Source organism: Anabrus simplex, chromosome 1 (assembly GCF_040414725.1).
Source record: "Anabrus simplex isolate iqAnaSimp1 chromosome 1, ASM4041472v1, whole genome shotgun sequence".
NCBI classification, from domain to species: Eukaryota; Metazoa; Arthropoda; class Insecta; order Orthoptera; family Tettigoniidae; genus Anabrus; species Anabrus simplex.
This window is the reverse complement of record NC_090265.1, coordinates 901,392,968-901,410,364: the sequence shown is the minus strand read 5'-3', so window position 1 is coordinate 901,410,364 and position 17,397 is coordinate 901,392,968.

The following is a 17,397-nucleotide window of genomic DNA, read 5'->3' as shown; positions in this document are numbered from 1 at the left end:
ATAATGTTTTAAAATGATAGCATCACGCCCTTTATTTCTTAGGAATACTGCTTCAACTTTCAGTTCCCTCTTAGCTATAGATGCAACGTTAACTACCTTGTGCATTTTGTGTATACTTCGGGACAAAACATGACGGCCTCAGTACCTGCAATTGAGCTGGAAGCCAGCAGTCAATCACACCCTTCTGAGTTACGAGTTCTAAGTGATCTTTGTTTGTTGTGGAGAGGTTACCAAATCATTCTCTTCACTCTTTATATCTTCGTGGCAAGTGCAGTAGACGATTTAGCAACTCCGGCTGCAGTAGACGTACTACGTAGTACAGTTATTAAGTTCTGAGACTTGATGCCTGGAGGGTATAGACACCCACACGACCCTGTATGTTGCACACGATGCCGCATTACACGGTGTACACCTACACAGAACCATATCCACCCACAAAATAGTCGCCGTTGGCCGTTATGCACGTTTGCCAACGTTGGTATAGCTGCTGGAAGCACCACTAAAAGGAAACACCATGTTTCGTCTCCAGTTATTATTCGTTTGAGTAACGTCGGATCGTCGTCAGCACTACTGGTGAGGTCACCATAAATCGTCATGCGATCATCACATTGGTCATGCGACAGGATTCGTGGCACACTGTGCTGGGTAACACGAGACATGTTGAGGTCATCCGTCAGCATTTCGTGACAAGTCCATGGCTGACGCCTATTGCTGCTACGAGATCGTCTACCGATTGGGAACGGTTAGCACGCACCAACGTTGGAACTTCTTGGATCTTGCATTCCGTTCGAACTGTTTGTTGCCGACCAATACGCTCATCATCTTCCAAACTGTCCCGTCCTTGCACAAAACGTCGGTGCCACCTAAACACAATACTGCGACTCAATGCGTCCTCACCGTAAACCTGCTACATCATTTCAAACGTTTCGGCAGCGGTTTTCCCTAATTTCTGATAGAACTTGATGTTTGCCCGTTGCTCAAACTGTGACATGTCAAGGTCCGATGGAAGCATTCAAATCACCGTCACAACAACGACCGTACGTCACCTTCCAGTGCATGCACTAAACTGTCTCTTGCAGGGACGAGAGACTAACTGGCATGGTACCCTACCACGGCGCCACCTATGCGCTATAGTGCACCACAGTGCCATCATGCGTTCAGTCTCAGAGCTTAATGACTGTACTACGTAAATCCTATAAGCCGCTAATAGATACCAGAGAGTAGTGGCGTGAGGCGAGGTCGTCATGGTTTGTCCCCAAGTATATGTACAGGTGTGTTGGAGGTTACTATTTTTCTACTTCGAACACAGACAACATAGTCTTTAGAATAAGGCAACATGATCTATAGTGATAATGAATTTGCTCATGTTAAAGGAAAATTATGGGGGAAAACAAGTCATTTGGAGGACGACAGAAGGTGACACCTAGACAAAGAAGTTAAGTTGTCAGAAAACTTAGTGAGGCAAAAACTCCGCTGGGACAGCTACTGGCAAACACAAGTATCCATTATGCTGGACGGTTAGCCAAACGGATATTTTGAAATATACGTACGAGATGGAAAATACAGTAGATCTATATAAATAAAATCGTAATGACCGTGTGTCTGTACATTGACTATTTTGGCGAAATCTTCATTCAGTTAGCCGTTTCCGGTGTAATAATGACCATCTGCATATTTTGTAGCTTTGGTGTTTGTTTGATTGTCTGAGTTCTTATAACATGAAAACTACTGGATATTTTTCTACCAAAATTCATATTTAGAATCCACTTGACCTTGGGTAGGTTCCAGGCCCAATATTGTTTCTAAAATCCTGAATTGACAGGGGATTTATACGAAACCAAAACCGTGACTTTGCACTCCCACAAAATATGCACAACCAAACTTAATGGAAATCTACCTGCCTTAATGAAAATCTATTTCTAAACTTTTTTCTCATGTACATCATTTCGATGAGGGTTAATAAGGGATATATCATTAACGGACCGTTTTTCAGTACAAGTCCCACCGGACTTAAGAGCGGGTTGTGTAAAGCGTATTTCTTGTAACTTGAAAACTACTGGAGATATTTCAACCAACGTCCATATTTAGCATCCACCTGTCCAAAGGTAGGTTTCTAGGTTGAAACCATGACAAATTCCGGGAATGTATTGGGAGTTTATAGGGAAACGAAACGGTGATTTTACTCTCTTGATCGACATACGAAGTATATGCATGCTTACAATATTGCAAGTCCCTAATGTTATGTGATGGATTCCGTTATCGATGATGAGAAAGTCTTTCCCTCCCCACAGGCCGTATGAAAGCCACTCACCAACAGAAACTGCTTGAACGTCATCTTTTACTATGCACTGAGTCCTGGCCATTCAACAGGACGGTGCACCAGTCAGTCGTGCCAAGTCCACGAAGTAGAGGTTTCAGCGGAAATGTGTCAATGTACCTACAGTGGCCTACTAACTCTCCAAGCTTTAACCGTATATGAAACTACTGGGGAATTCTTTGCAAGATTGTGCATAAAAGAGGGAAACATTGTGGTACTTTCGACGAACTGATTTAACAAAACTTAAATATAATTTTGACGTTTTTGTCATTGTAATATTTTTCATATAATCAAGCCTGAATTAGATAATATTCCACAATTGTTTATCATATTAACTCGGTGCCACAATTGTTCAGAATTACGTCACTATTACTCTGCAGGCTAAGTTTTCAGCGTTGTTTCGTCTGTAGATCTCAATGCTGCTTCAAGACCAGTCATATTTTATTTTCATTCTAATACATGCTAGTTCTACGGTCTGAGCAAATTTTTGCCAAGTTGGTATAAGCTGCTTTATACTACTTCATGAAACTGACTCTAGGGGGTACACTGCACCATAAAGCGACGTGCGCGCAACCCAATCCATAACTTGGCAGAAAAGAATATCGTAAGTGAGCAAACTTTTAAGGTTATGAATTTTCAAAGTGAGCGCTCCGTTGAAAATAGAAAAATACCGGCACTTTTTTGTTCAAACTGCGTTAAAAATTTAACTGGGTAAGCGTAGAATAAAATAAGCTAAATGTTGGTGTAGCTTGTTTTTAAGTGGGACAAAGAATAAATGTTTTATTAATTAATTAACCCAGGTGTCTATACAATGGTCCACTCATCTTGCTGAGATTGCGTAACCGTCTGACTATAACTCCTTGCTGATACACTCCCGAATAGCTTTCTCCTCATTCGCAACTGTCTCATGACTGACTAGCACGCCTTTTGTTGATCCACCAAGCATCCTTCTTGTCACTTGGGCTTTGTTTTCTCCTCTTCCAGTACTTCTCCAATCAATCAATCAATCAATCAATCAATCAATCAATCAATCAATCAATCAATCAATCAATCAATCAATCAATCAATCAATCAATCAATCAATCAATCAATCAATCAATCAATCAATCAATCAATCAATCAATCAATCAATCAATCAATCCTGATCTGCATTTAGGACAGTCACCCAGGTGGTAGATTCCCTATCTGTTGTTTTCCTACCCTTTTCTTGAACGATTACAAAGGAATTGGAAATTTACTGAACATCTCGCTTGGTAAGTTATTCCAGTCTCTAACTCCCCTTCCTATAAAGGAATATTTTCCCCAATTTGTCCTTTTGAATTCCAGCTTTATCTTCATATTGTGATCTTTCCTACTTTTCTGGCTGTGAGCCAACTTACTTTCCTCCGTCCATGTAAGTGTGCTGGTCCCTGTATTCTTTTATACCTTTTCACAACCCGTGCGAAGAGCATATACTAATCTAATTTTATTAATAATTGAACACTATTTATACCGTATACATTTAATCGAAACGTTCGTAACAGTTCCATTCCCCTTCTCTTCAATTTTATTGTGGACTTTAGAAGGGCAGACTATAAACCCTATGTGCATATCACTAGAGGACTTCCGCCTTTGTCTCCTCGTTGCTAGTTTCTATGTACCTAGAACTAAAGCAACCACAATTCAACACCGTCCTCTCCGCAGTCAGAGTTTATTTGCTTTCCTCGAGAAAGGGACGATGGAACAGTTTATGGAGACATCGAATCCAGCTTGAAGTCATAAAATTAACTTCACTATGGTGCGTCCTTCTGAGAACCAAACTACTCCTTGGAGATCGAAGTAAAGTCAGACTGAGGTCAATCGTGATACTTCCTTTACGAACTCCTCTAGTTAGAAACTAGTTCCGTAGTGTAGGAAAATCGTCTAGCTGGCCGGCAGCACCCCTGCACAAATGATACCTCAAGCTCTATTTTCATTATCTTTTCATACAATTGGCTTTACGTTGCGCCGACACAAATAGGTCTTATGGCGACTATGGTACAGGAAAGGGTTAGGAGTGAGAAGGAAGCGGCCGTGGCCTTAAGGTACAGTTTCAGCATTTGCCTGGTGTGAAAATGGGAAACCAACGGCTATCTCCATTATCGCCTGCTATAGAACCATTCTTTAGATTTGAAAATTATTATGGAGTTTGTCATTTACTCTCAATATGTCATACAACGCTGTTAAATCTGAGATGACAAATTTTCAAATGTCTTCTCAGTGAAGGCTTACTTGTCCTCCTATGGGAGGCGCATCAAGCACATCCGCAGTGTCCTCTGTATTTTACAACAAAACAAAAGGAAACTTCAGGAGACACGTAGCGTATCCGCCTATTGAGGGCCTTGATCTGCTTAGCCGACTGCTGTGGAGTCAGAAGACATGCAGATTTTGGAGTGTCGCGTGGCCAGCGTGATGAGATCCTTAGTGGTATTGCTTTGCTTTCGCCATCAGGCCCACTGTCTCTCATATCAGAGAGCTCCTCTGTCGGTCTAACGAGGCTGAGTAGATCTTGTTTCAGCCCTCATTCTAGAATGAAAATCCTTGCAATGGCTGAGAATCCAACACAGAACCTCCGGGTGGACGGTAGACACGCAACCTGTACTACACGGGGCTGCCTCAAGTCGTAACAGGAGATTAAAAGGATTGAATCCCCACGAAATCTCAATTTTAGAGCGAGTTTTGGGACCGCGGTACCCCTAGATGAGTCTAGACTTGCGTCTACTTACTTGCGATAGCCTCGTCACTTTTTTTCTTTCTTACCTAACCTCCATTGATCAACACTAGTCGTCCTCTTACACCAATGGTAGTAAGATCGTGATGCCGAAGAAGCCCTTCATTTGTATATCTTTTGTAATATGTACGTTTCTTTAACTGCTATTTTCATTTTTCGAAGGTTTGGACCTCTTTCATTTTACATTTCTCATTAAGTTTCCCGCAGCAACGTTGAAATTATTATTATTATTATTATTATTATTATTATTATTATTATTATTATTATTATTATTATTATTATTATCAAACTGCTCTCTATGTCTGTTATTCAGGCTTCTCTCAAGCATATGAATAAGGTCGACTAACAGAACTATTAGTAGTTAAGTCGGAGCTATAAGTTATTTCAGAAATTTAGGGATGCTCCGTTTATTTGCGGGCATGTTTTGCAAAATTTAATCCCTGCTTTGACGAATTAAGCCTTAATAGTCCTCTGTGTTTCAACATTCTGACAAGGAGTTAGAAGCCACTTGCCTTCTGGTCTCTTCAAGTCTCCCTGTACCAGTCCAATGAGCAGATTAGGTCGTATGTTGTATGATCCATTCGGCAGTGTCGTTCGAGGCTCATGGTCATAACGGTGTACGCTTCATGTGTGCGTGAAATGCTCGCGATTAAATTTATCGTAGCCTGACTAAGTCAATAGCTTCCACAAGCTAAATTGTGCGATTTACACGACCCATAACATTTAGCCTCGCTCTCTGGTTACCAGAGCATTGAAGCGTTTTAATAATCGGAGACTCATGACCCGGTACGGTTATGATAAGATGATTAAATTTAATGGGATATACCAATTTCACTCAGGTTATTCAGCTATTAGGTCGTATTCACACAAATCTTAATACATACTTGCATATTCGTTATAGACGGTTATGCCTTTCAGCGTTCATTCTACAAGTAATTGTGAATTAACTAAACGCCTCCAAAATCCTATACTTGCAACTACTTCTGTGTCCTCATTTAGTTCCATATGTGTTATCATTACATAATTAAAACCTGAATTTACCATCGTCTTCTTGGTCTCTTTCTACGTCCATGTCCATTATTCTACAAGGTAACCTATCCTTCTCTATACGTTTCACATGATCCTATCAAGGAAACCAGTTTATAGACATAGTTTCATCCAATGAGTTCATTCCTAAGATTTTATCTCCTCGTTCGAAGAACCCTCCTGCTATTTTTCCCATCTTTTTGCCCAAGCAGTTGTTCTCTCTACATTCACGTTTGTTACTTTCAACATATGAATAAGATCTTGAATCTGTCTGAAAGCAGACCTATGTACAAATAACTTCGTCCAAGAACTCACTTCTTTCGTATAAATTTACAGATGTTAAGTGTAGAGATTAAATGAAACAGTGTGACATGGGATTAAATCATCACAGGATGTCTCTCTTCTTAGGCCAATGCGCTACCAGGACGCAACATATTCCTACGTCATTTGGGTTTCCTCCTAATGAACTGTCTTTGATGTTGTTACAGCCACAAAGTTCAGACAGACTCGCTAAAGACTTATTTTATGGTATATACTGTAGGATTTCATTCTTCAGAGCAAGATGGTGTGTAATGGTAAATGTGTACTTAGATTGTTCGAAAAAATAAGTTAAGTCATACCTTTGGCATATATCTACATTAAGTTATCCGGATCTATGACAGAATTGTCAGCGTAGCGGCTTTCGTTTCAGTGTCCCCTGATAGATAGATAGATAGATAGATAGATAGATAGATAGATAGATAGATAGATAGATAGATAGATAGATAGATAGATAGATAGATAGATACCTTTCTTAACCACCAACACGCTATTACCAATTACAGATGGCGTGCTACATCTATAACCTATTTCCTACAACTTACTTAATATTTACATATAATTACAACTTCTTTACAAATAATCACAAAATACAACGCTCATAAACTAACATCTTACAATACAACATAGAGATCTATTACTTTGGCATAATTGTCTTTATAATTGTCGTTATGAGCCGATGACCTTAGATGATAGGCTCCTTTAAACAACAAGCATCATCATCATCACCACCAATTGTCTTTATCAGAACAGAAGCAATCCACAGATTCCCCAACACTGCTCAATGTCCGCAGTGACTATATCATGTGGTGTCAAGTTCTACACGTCCCGTATAGTTCTAATTGAAGCTCTGTGTTATTTAGAACTGAACTACATCTTCTGTTCTCTTGAAACTGGTATTTTAGCTGTTATCCTCCTACCCACCACTTCAGTTAACATGTTACTTGAAAAGTAGAGGAGATATTTAGCTCTAGACCAGTTCATTCTCAGATCTTCTGTTCAATGATTTGGCCAAATGGTTTGTGTGCTTTTCTTTCGTCCACGAGGTCCCGGGTTCGACTTCCGGCTGGGTCGGGATTTTAACACGTTCGCTACCAGGTACTGCATGGTGATTTAAATGCCCAGCCCAGCCATTAATATGCTGAACTGTTTCAAACTGACGCTGTACATTATTGAATATTTTTGGTCACTGTTTATAAGGTATTTAATTTTAAAATATGAAATTTGTCACATAACTTTACGAGATTCTCTATTAGTGTTTAAGTGTGTGATATCCGATGTCACACTTTCCGGGATGCAGAGGAAATGGAGATAATACAGAATATTTCCAAACTGCTTTCGAGACATGCTCTTTGTAAAATACGGGGTTTCGAAGATTGGGTCCTCAGTTCAATACATTTTCAATACCTACGTTTTCTTTTGTTATTCATGTCACGAAAATTAATCCTAAGAATACTTTTGGTTCGAGAACCTCTACTGGTTTCCATGTCTGTACGTGAGAGTATTTAATAAAGGGGCGAGGTGAAGCGCTAGGCACCTGACTGGCATATAGGTTAGTTTGTTCGCAAATATATTCAAAAGAATCCTCGGAAAATAACAAATTCACAAAGGATATACAATCGATTTCATTATCCAGCGTAACATTTAGCCCTGTATCAGCTGTAAATGGTGGTGAAGTTGGCCTCGCGGATCGGTATCAAGTACTAAAACTTCTCGCACGTCACATTGTGTAAGGTCGTTCTTCGAACTCGCTGTCGCTGTCAGGTTTTCCTTTTACTGGTATAAATTCATCACCGGAGTCTTCATTGAGCAACATGTCCAATATTTCTTCGGCCTCCAAACTTCCTTTGTAAGCCAAAGCTTCTTTTTTATTTCACAACGCAGTTGTCAACACTAACAATGCACGCTTATAAACACAATGAGGCACCCCGACTGCTAAACCTCGACCTTTGTTCAAATAAAAAAGTAGCAGACACATGGCTTTCACGTCTGCACGTAAGGAGGGTGAAAATTATACTTCATTTATCTGCCATCTATAGGTTAGAAGCATAACTATGAAGCAAGGTGTGATTGGAGCTCGGTTTAAATTTATTTGGTCCACGCAAATGTTTGCCAGTAGTGTCCACTATCCGACTTAAGTCAGATACGGCAATGAACATGTTGATTCTGATGGCTCGAGGGCTGGGCATGTGTGCCGTTCTCATCATTAAAATTCATCGTTGGTAGGGTCCCATCTTCATATACGCGCAAGTCGCCTAAACGGCGCCAACTTGAAAGACCTGCACCAGGCTTCTTCGGAGACTACAAGCAATAATAATAATAATAATAATAATAATAATAATAATAATAATAATAATAATAATAATAATAATAATAATAATAATAATAATAATAATAATACCGAGCTCGATAGCTGCAGTCGCTTAAGTGCGGCCAGTGTCCAGTATTCGGGAGATACTAGGTTCGAACCCCACTGTCGGCGACCCTGATAATGGTTTTCCGTGGTTTCCCATTTTCACACCAGGCAAATGCTGGGGCTGTACCTTAATTAAGGCCACGGCCGCTTCCGTCCCACTCCTAGCCCTCTCCTGTCCCATCGTCGCCATAAGACCTATCTGTGTCGGTGCGACGTAAAGCAACTAGCAAAATAATAATAATAATAATAATAATAATAATAAGAATAATAAGAATAATAAGAATAATAATAATAATTACTCGCAGGAAAGTAGTCGACCTTAAATATCTACATAACGCTGTTAACGGGTTATTTCGTTCTCCTGAACCTGTATCCTTCCTTTCCCTATATGTCCCAAATCGCCAAATCGGGATAAATTCACCCATTCATACTCCGTATTTCAGCTCCTATTCTGTTTGTACGCATTCCAAACATCACTTATTCTTTATCTGTTGACAGGAAATTGATCATTATTTTTTCGAACGCCTCCATGAACGAATCTTCCTTAACTTAACCTAGCTAACTTAACCTGCCCCTCTACTGTACATATGATAATGTAACATTTTCAGTATATATTTCCATTTATTAAGTAACAACCTCCTGTATTTACAGGCTGCCATTAAAGCAAGGTAAAACATATCAAATATACCTGTTCTGTTAATTAAGGAAAACTCTAAATGATGACGAAGATACGGTATTATCAGTATAGTTAGTTCCGTTACATACGTTTTTATACGTCATATCTGTATTTACCTTACAACGCCTAGCTATAAGTTCCTCCCTTCGTTTTACTTTCAATAATTAATTTTCCTTCTTATTCTGCTTCTTTTGTTACTATATTTTTTTATTCGTTGCTCTTTCACTTATACACATTTTTAAGTTGGTATTGTGCTATTCTACTGCAAATATATATATCACTGCGGTACTGTGTAATTCGGCATCTCGCTGTTTTGGTTCCAACCAACCAACCAACCAACCAACCAACCAACCAACCAACCAACCAACCAACCAACCAACCAACCAACCAACCAACCAACCAACCAACCAACCAACCAACCAACCAACCAACCAACCAACCAACCAACCAACCAACCAACCAACCAACCAACCAACCAACCAACCAACCAACCAACCAACCAACCAACCAACCAACCAACCAACCAACCAACCAACCAACCAACCAACCAACCAACCAACCAACCAACCAACCAACCAACCAACCAACCAACCAACCAACCAACCAACCAACCAACCAACCAACCAACCAACCAACCAACCAACCAACCAACCAACCAACCAACCAACCAACCAACCAACCAACCAACCAACCAACCAACCAACCAACCAACCAACCAACCAACCAACCAACCAACCAACCAACCAACCAACCAACCAACCAACCAACCAACCAACCAACCAACCAACCAACCAACCAACCAACCAACCAACCAACCAACCAACCAACCAACCAACCAACCAACCAACCAACCAACCAACCAACCAACCAACCAACCAACCAACCAACCAACCAACCAACCAACCAACCAACCAACCAACCAACCAACCAACCAACCAACCAACCAACCAACCAACCAACCAACCAACCAACCAACCAACCAACCAACCAACCAACCAACCAACCAACCAACCAACCAACCAACCAACCAACCAACCAACCAACCAACCAACCAACCAACCAACCAACCAACCAACCAACCAACCAACCAACCAACCAACCAACCAACCAACCAACCAACCAACCAACCAACCAACCAACCAACCAACCAACCAACCAACCAACCAACCAACCAACCAACCAACCAACCAACCAACCAACCAACCAACCAACCAACCAACCAACCAACCAACCAACCAACCAACCAACCAACCAACCAACCAACCAACCAACCAACCAACCAACCAACCAACCAACCAACCAACCAACCAACCAACCAACCAACCAACCAACCAACCAACCAACCAACCAACCAACCAACCAACCAACCAACCAACCAACCAACCAACCAACCAACCAACCAACCAACCAACCAACCAACCAACCAACCAACCAACCAACCAACCAACCAACCAACCAACCAACCAACCAACCAACCAACCAACCAACCAACCAACCAACCAACCAACCAACCAACCAACCAACCAACCAACCAACCAACCAACCAACCAACCAACCAACCAACCAACCAACCAACCAACCAACCAACCAACCAACCAACCAACCAACCAACCAACCAACCAACCAACCAACCAACCAACCAACCAACCAACCAACCAACCAACCAACCAACCAACCAACCAACCAACCAACCAACCAACCAACCAACCAACCAACCAACCAACCAACCAACCAACCAACCAACCAACCAACCAACCAACCAACCAACCAACCAACCAACCAACCAACCAACCAGGACACACACTCACATGTACATTAAAAATAACACAGACGTGCTGTTGCTATTGGCAATTTATTAAATGAATTTGCAGGGTGTTCCACGTCCTGGAGAAGTTGTCAAAGCTTAGAAAAAAGCGGAAGCGAAGACTAAGGAAATTTCCTATCACTTGAACATAGAATGAGTTCAAGAAATGGTACAAGATTATATTATTACGCAAGTTGCATGTGATACTCTCCTAAGAATTGCATGTTACCTAATAACGAACGATGAGTATTTTGATGATTAAGATGGAGTGACAAGTATTCTTACCCGTCTCCTTGTCCTTTTCCCAGTTTTCTGAGATCGGCACTTGGTATGGATTTACCCCTGACGTCAACGCTGTGAGGACGGATGTATTCAATGTTTCGTATTGCTGTGGTGCAACACACGGTTCCCGAGCGAGATGAATTAACCAGATAAAGGTAATATCCCCGACTTGGCCGCGAATCGAAACCCGAGCCCACTGAACCGAACGCCAGTATGCTGACCATTCAGCCAAGGATCTGGACCGCGGAGTGGCAAATAACATAATGATAATGATAATTTTTCTGAATGCTGTGGCATATTAGTAAAATATCTGAAACAAGACGAAAACCGCAGTGCAACTCTTTATTTAATACCTTCGACTGCCAAGATGACTGCTGCCCACAAAGCTGGTCTACAGATATTGGAGTGTCCTGTGATTAACGTCAATATATCCTCATGCCTATTACCCGACTTTTTGACCTCATTTGTTGCCTCTTGTATCAGACAACTCATTAGTTGTTCTCACGTGGCTGAGTGAATTGAAAGCCCTGGACTGGCCGGGAAACGAAGTCGGGGCTTCTAAGTAAGAGGAAAGCAAGCTACCTCTACATCACGAAGCAGGCTATTTATAAAATATCCGTTGAACTAAACTATGTTATCCGTGTAATGGTATGGTACAGACTACGTCCACTCTCTGAAAAATCTGATATCAGCGAAATATTTTGGACGCTGATTGAAATGCTAAAGTTACTGAATGACCACTTCCTGTAGGTTTACAAGGCGAAAAATTACTTCAATTAAACACGCACTCAAGTACGAACGCAGCAATAATATTTCAGGGTATGTATACTTTACTATGTAGCCTCCGTGGTTCAGCCGGCAGCGCGTCGGCCTCTCACCGCTGGATACCGTGGTTCAAATCCCGGTCACTCCATGTGAGATTTGAGCTGGATAATGCGGAGGCGGGATAGGTTTTTCTCCAGGTACTCCGGTTTTCCCTGTCATCTTTCATTCCAGCAACCCTTTCCATTCTCATTTCATAGCATCTATCAGTCATTAATAAATCACTTTGGGAGTGGCGACCCCATCGTACTAATAGCCTATATCTGCTTCATTCGTTCCATCCCTGACCTGATCAATGACTGGCAAACAGGTTGTAGGTTTTCATTTTCATGTAACTTTACTAGTTGAAATGGGTAATATTTGAAGTTCGGCTCCTTGATGATTGGTCAGCGTAGTGGTCTTCGGTTGAGAGGGCCCCGGGTTCGACTCCAGGAAGGGTCGAGAATTTTAACAACGTCTAGTTAGTTCCTCCATCTCGGGGTCTGAGTGTTGCTGTTCGTCTTAGTTATACATCTATAGTTACATACAACATATCACACTACTCAGTAGCTGCGATTGGGAATTAGAAGTGTGTGTGTGTGGGGGGGATTACCCGGGTTTACGCGTGGGGGAAGGGGCAGTATATACATCAAAACTTTAAAGAACTACAAAATTTTAAATTTTTTGATGGCGCATGGCTTTTAGTGCCGGGAGTGTCCGAGGACAAGTTCAGTTTTCTAATGCTCTCTGAGGAAATTTCGACAGAGACACCTTACGGACTGAAGTTCGGTAAGAATAGTTTCTTGAGATTTTGATTCAATACCATACAATAAAACTTTCGCCTTTTTAAATAATTCCTATAATTACGCATCTATTACAATTAAATAGACACACTGCGTGATTATGCAAACAGACACTGAAAAGACTGCCAGACTGACGAATGCTCGCTGCAAGTGGGTGAATTACACCTCACTGTCCATTACTTTGGCAACAAAAAACAAACAAAAGAAAACAACCTGCCATCCTTCCTCACAGCACAAGGCATACGCTGCTGCGCGAGTCTCCGCTACTTGCTGTGGTGCTATGCTGATGGGTTAGCCGCGATGAACGATATTCTGTACGTGTTTCCGCTAATCATTTTATTAATTAAATAAATTAAACGAAATAATTACCTCATAAGGCAACAGGGCTTGTACAAATTTCTTTTTTAAATAATTCCTGCCGGGCTGAATGGCTCAGATGGTTAAGGCGCTGGCCTTCTGACCCCAACTTGACAGGTTCGATCCTGGCTCAGTCCGGTGGTATTTGAAGGTGCTCAAATAGGTCAGCCTCGTGTCGGTAGATTTACTGGCATGTAAAAGAACTCCTGCGGGACTAAATTCCGGCACCTCGGCGTCTCCGAAAACCGTAAAATAATAGTTAGTGGGACGTAAAAAAACATTATTATTATTTAAATAATTCCTATAATTACTAGTTTCAGTTGGCGAAAATGGAATAAAACTGTAAGGTTTTCTCCAGAAAGTGGGTGAGGGTAATTACTTCCCAAGTAACCGCCCCTACTGACACTACAAATCACCCCAGTAACACGCAATATTGAATAAATACACCCAGATGAAATAGGTATCAGGATGGGTATCTGGCCGTAAAAATGGGCTGTCCTCAAATATTGCTGACCCCAAGTAGTTAGTAAAAAACCTAATAAGGCGCAAAATAAAAGAAGAAACATGTATAATATTTTTCAAAATTTATCACCAATAATTGCCGGGATTTTCGAGTACAATGTTAGTAATACGCTCACAATGCAGTACATACCTACTACAGGACCGTAATGGCTTTAGCATTTTATAAAGCCTCATTAAAACATCACCAGTTGGCGTGTGATACGTTGTAATGCCCTATCGTTTGAGTTACATATCAACGATTCATAGGGTTCCGAGATCAGCTTACGGTGAAACGGGGACTGCAGCATTTGCATAATACGATTCCAGCACAGTTGTATCCGGAATTCCATTATTACACTGAAGCGTGGGACTAGATGCTCAGCCCATCCTATCTTCTCTACAACGGAAGGTTTTATTTTTATTCTCTCATACAGTAATGAAATTTATGTTTTATTTAAAATCCTCACACAAGTCCGAGAAAATAACTTTTTAGACTAATTTTTCATTTCGCACATCACTTGCAGAACTGTAGCAGTGTACTTAGTTTCAAATACGAGAGTATGCTGATGTGCTGAGGAGGCGAAGTGTGAAATCCGGTGCTGGAATGAAAATATTATTAGTATTAATCTTCGAAAATGGGAAGAATTTCTTTCAGGGTTCAGTTAATTCGCAGTATACTCCCATCTTGGATCGCTGTTTCTCGTTTATACCGGTAGGAAACAGTGCAAATCATTTTGTAAATGCTGCATCCTGCAATATTGTGTTCCAATTATCCTTTGTGCTGTACGTTTCGGTTTGAAATTATAGAATAAACTAGAAGGGAATGAAATAGAAGACTAGACATAAGTCATTAAGTATTGCCCCCTTTTTTACTGGGCATGCTCAGTCGGAGAACGAGAGTTGTCTGGCTTTGCTTATTTTTGAAGGCAGGGAAAGAGACAAGGACTAGCGACAATAATAAAAAATATCAAAACAACAGGTTTTTGACATTTATTATCAACTAGCACTCAAACAATAACAAATTCAATTTAAACAAATCTTGATGGCAAATTAAATTTTGATTCTTGTCTGCCAGTTCATTCAAATACAGCATTTAATTCCTCCAAAAACTTTGACGTCAATAATTCTGCAAATATAGAGATGGATATTAGCTCACTTATGGCTCAACGAAACACAAGAAAAAATAAAACTTTTATGAGAGGATCTCCCCTCAGTAATGTCGTTATTATTTATAAGTTGAAAATAATTCAATCTCAAAAAGCTGTCTATCCCATACTAGTTTTAAGCGTCTAAAATATCAGATCAATTTATGCTAACATTCATTTCCTCAAATGAAAATTTTACTCCTTTAGAGAACTGAATTAAACGTGATATCCATTAAATTGGAAAAATAAGTAAACAAAATTTTTATCGGAAACATTACTCAAATAAGTCCCTATCCGACTTAATTTCACCAAATTGTGCTTGTATATTAATTATTACTATGAAACTCTCTTTGATATTCGATTGAACAAAACATGACGTCAATATTTAACATCGGACGTTTTGAGAAATTTTAGCATTGTAAGCTTTACAATAATAGTGAATCTCTTCCACTGAAATAATTCCTTCTTATTCCTTACTGTTTGATATTCTCAACTTATCTCAACTTAATTTCAAAATAAAATTTACTAAAGGTTCAACTCTCAAAAAGTTAGATCAACTCAAACAACGAGGCTGATAACCAGGACCCAACGTGACGAACACGTGGCCGCGTCACAACCACAGTCAAAAAGAACATATCACAATTCACTGAAATTACTACCACACACACAGCATTCACACTAAGGCACACGAGAATTATTTACATTATTTACAACGAATTCTAGACTTTGAATATTATATTTTGACTTTTATTCTAGGCCCCTGAATTCTCACGATGACAGTATCGGGTAAAGAAAAATCCTTTCACGTCTCTCAGAAATGTGATGAAGTCTGGATGATCACTTGGTCAAAGATGATGAAATATACAACGTTGGTCATGATAACATCGGCGGTTGATATCTGGAAAAATTGTCGTCTACAGAAACGCACATAGTACTGGTCAAATATTAGCATTCGCTTTCATGGTCATGAGTCACGACGTTAGTGTTACTCAACTCCACGTCCATCAATTAACACGTGCTCACACTTGAAGAAATTACGTCTTACCCCACACGTATTCTTCAAATAAAACTCAATAAATGAATTCACAAGTCAACAAAAATACAGTAAATGATCCGTCAGGATTCTGCCATATTCCAGGCTCATATTCATCCTAATTGAGCACACATTAACATCTTACACACAAGATCAAGCAATATTTAAACTCATGACCTTTATTCATTCATTTAACCCGAGGTGAAAATTTATTATTATTATTATTATTATTATTATTATTATTATTATTATTATTATTATTATATGTTAGATATCAAATTCGCGTACACTAGCGTTCGACAATAAGCCAGAGGACACTAACACGCCTTAAATCCTACAAGAAGAAATTTTTATATAGAAATCCGGCGTAGCAAACATGCCGTAAATCTGTCCCACACGACTTCCAAAAAAATATTTTCAAATTAAATTATTAATTATCGATGAGGAAAATGATTTTTAAATCACACTAGACTATTAAATGGGACAGTTAGAATAATCGTAGAAGACACACGCACGTTCTAGCTATTCTAATAGAGACCAATAATCACTCTCACACAATTGACAACACTACCATTTCCCATGTGAAAGAAGGATGAAAATATTCAAGACTGCTGCAGACTAGAAGAAATACTACCACTAATGAATAAGTAAGTATTATTTCTACAAAGATGAACAGATAAACATTAGAAAAATGGTACTTAAATGAATGATGAAACTGGATCTCTGCCGGTGATCTGGAATCTGGATTACATGTAGTGGGTTATCTGCCCCCGTCGCTATCTCCTCAAGTCAGAAGTCGCCTACATTTTAACACACCATTGTAGCCGTGATGTTCAATGCAGAATTGTGGTAGGTCTTCTCTTCAAAGTGTAGAAACATCTTGACGCACTCGAACAAACACGTAGCGATCCTCTTATTTCTTCTAACACAGTAGAGGCTGAAACTGACAAGCAATTTTAGAAGATATTCTGCACACACACGCGTTGAGTTTTGAAGATGAATGACACGTAACTTAGCCTGCAAAAATCTGCCAGACTCGTTGACTAAGGTGTTAATGAATGTAGTTGATTTGCACTGTTAAGTAGAAATATTCCAAGTCCAATGACGGAGTGTCTGCGTCGTAAATCAGAGTACGGCGAAAGCAGCAGCAAGTGAAGTTCGTAAGTAAG